A 3,532-nucleotide genomic window follows, 5' to 3' on the forward strand; every position below is an offset into this window, starting at 1 on the left:
TGATTTGTTTTTTGGTACCATAAAGTCAGTGATCAGATAAAATAAAATAAAAATCATAAAAACTACATATAAATAGAAACAAAAGTAATTAATTTTTTTACCTTTAATCTCACTATAAAATGAATCCTTAATCTAATGAATCGTGTATAAAACTCTGAATACGAAGCGTATAGTATTTGAGATACACGCAGACGAGAATTTAAACGGTTTAATTTTAAAATACTAAATATTTTAACACAGCAAACGATTTTTTACTGATTTACTTCAACTTGTTTAGCGCAGAATAAATTTTAAACAGAAGAGAAAATGGAGTTGACGATAATAAATGAACTAATGAAAGTAAATAAACAGAGCATCGCGAAGTTCAGATACATCGTTGTCAAGGAGACCACGTAATCAGAGTTCGTCCACAACATGCATATGCACATTGATAGGAAACATTAAACTGGTGCTAACGTCGTTAAGATTCATATACCGCATAAAAATAATTCGCACAAAAAAAATCGCACAAAAATAAAATCGCATAAAACCAATTGCACAAAAACAGAATCGCATAAAAATAATTCGCACAAAAAAAATCGCACAAAAATAAAATCGCATAAAACCAATTGCACAAAAACAGAATCGCATAAAAAAGGACCGCACAAAAACAGGTCTCAAGGTACGCCTTATTTTGTAAAAAAGAGGGGGGAAATAGATACTTGTCCTTCAATTATATTTTAATTGAAATGAAACATATCTCAGAAAGTTTTTGCTTACTTTTAGAACTACTTCTTCCTTTTTAGAACCTAACTTCTGTTCAAAAACGTTAAGTTTTAACAGGAACTAAAAACTGCAAGTTGTATCAAAAATCGTAATTTTTCGGCAGATGCAACATAAATTTGATTAGCTTATCTTTTTTATGCAAATAAAAAGCAAACCTGATGAGTTAACGAAAGAAAGAAATATTTCTCAAATGCGTTCACCAATGATTTACATCGGGATCGAATATCAGGGATGGCTGTTCAATGCGAATTCCGCCAACGGTGCAACACCGACCACAGCGCTGACGTAAAAATATAATCAGTTTTCGACGGATCATGGATTAGAGTCCTATTGAAATCAGTCTAACAGTAGGAGGTTTCCGTGGTTTTCCTTTCCGTGTAGCGTAAATGTGGGTTAGTTTTTTAAAAAAAAGTCTTCCACGAAGGCAAATTTCGCGCAGTACTTGATCCAGGACTTTAGTTGTCTTCTGGATTGGGTTTAGAATTACAGAGTTGAGCATTAGTAGTCATGAACCCAAAATTGGGTCTGCTTTTCAACGACGGTTATAAAATAAAATAAAATTCATCCACCGTGATCACGCTGGCTCTGGGGATGGAGCGTATGCCTACGAAAGAGGTGACCCAACTAATACAAATTCTGCTCCATTCTCGTAACGACAACAGTGCTGAAGTAAACTTTCCTTAGTAGTAGACGGATCGGGGGTAAGAATCCCCTTGCCTTAGGGCTAACAATGGGGAGTTTTCGTAGTTTTCCTCTTCATGTAACGCAAATTATATTTATTTATTTATTTATTTATATCGGAAAGTTAGCCACGAGGACAAGTTTGTCCCAATGCTTGGTCCTCGTCTTCTGGACTGGGTTCAAAATGACAAGGCTACAGATTTGAACATTGTTAGTTGTAAGCTTAGAATTGGACCGGCGGTTTAATAAAAAAAATAAAATGCGCACACCTGTATTCTTCAATTGTTTGAAAAGATAAAAATTGATCTATAAACAGCATAAATTAGTAAATTTCATGCTTTAATATATAGTTTAAATTTACATATCTACAACATTATTACTTTTATGCTAGTAAACATTTTTCCATAGACATAGTGGCATTCACTTTTAAGACTTCCCAAAATTATATGAGGTTGAAACATTCACCTATCACAAAGTATATCAGCTTAAAGTCGGGCACAACTTTTCACTACTTTAATATGCTCACACAAATTTTCTTAACCATTTTCATTTCATGGGTCAAAAACATAACAAAATTTAATTTAGAAAAATTAGGTACCTAAGTACAAATTTCCTTTCTGCATTTTTTAAGAGTAATTTATTACATTTTGTTTTCCAATAATCTTGTTATTGCGAAATGCATCAATTTTGTTCATAAATTTCTGTAAATATTTCCTATACTTGCCTACAAATATTTCTCTTATAGGAAACTCACGTATATTCGCAAATTGGTTAAAAAATAAAGTAGTATGTAACACAGGGATTCTAATATGAAGAAGCTTATATGTCTCTAGAAATTCTCATTGGATCAAATAGCTGCAAATACTAAGTGTAAAATTTTTTCAAAAGAGTTACTCAATGATGCTAAGCTTGTCCCCCTAATCTCCCCTTCTGGATTTGGGAGATAATTTTTAAATCTTAAATGGTAACCCCAGAGAATAAAATTCTGTCCTGTGATATTTTTTAGTGTTAAGATTCTGTCCTCCCGTTTTTCCCTTTACTTGTTCAAGATATTGCAACTGAAGTTTTAACCATATGCTTCTCTACCTTTTTTCTAAATCAGGTTTAGATTAATACATTAATTAATGTATTAATCTAAACCTGATTACAAATATTAAAACCGAACACGCTAATTGATACATTTAAAACCATAAACAGGTGACTGCTTTTGACCAATGTGCAAGTATAAGAAATGATTTTTTGTGAATTCCGGAATTATATCACAAAACCCAATTCCGAAATTGAAGCAGAGTTTAATGCATTTCGTAACTCAAATTGAATAAATGCTAATTGAAAAATCAGCTTAATTCCTTAAACAAATTCAAAGTTTTTAAAAAGTGTTGTAACTCAATTTTCATGTTCCTTGCAAAGACCATTGTCCTGTTCGCACACGTAATCAGAATTTCAAAAGCATAATACTATTTAGGCATATTAAGCATATTACTAAACATTTTAGCAGAACAGCAACCCTAAACTCATCAAGGAAATTTCAACTCAACGCTTTTGCCTGTAGTAGTTAACTAGCAAAAATGAGTTTTAAAACTAAAATAAACTGAATTAAGTAGTTCTCAGCTGTCATAAAAACAGCTTTAAATGCGAATAGGAGATTCTTGCCACGCCCACCGTCAAAGTAAAAGCATCAAAACAGCATTAAAAAGTACAAGAGCACCCCTGAGAAATATATGCGAAAAACGTGACCACATTTCTAAGATAAGAAACTTCGCCAAGAAATATATGCCAAGAGAATAGTGCCGTGGCAAGATCGTGTAAGACGATTCAGCAAAGCCCCAGTTGGAGAAGAAATTTTAGAGAATTTGATATTCAGATCACGGTTGGATTCCCGTTCGAAAAGTTCAATCTTTTGTCATATGTCATATCGTATTTGAGACAGGCGAGTCCAACTGCAGCCCTGAAAAGTGCATTTCTTGCAATCATAATGATTGGTTATTGTCATACATGTTATACTTTATTGTCGAGTATAAAAAAGTACGCATACTTAAATCATACTTATTATTCAGCGCTAACTTTAAGGCCATATATATATATA

The sequence above is a fragment of the Parasteatoda tepidariorum genome, chromosome 5 (genome assembly GCF_043381705.1).
Source record: "Parasteatoda tepidariorum isolate YZ-2023 chromosome 5, CAS_Ptep_4.0, whole genome shotgun sequence".
In the NCBI taxonomy this organism is placed as follows: domain Eukaryota; kingdom Metazoa; phylum Arthropoda; class Arachnida; order Araneae; family Theridiidae; genus Parasteatoda; species Parasteatoda tepidariorum.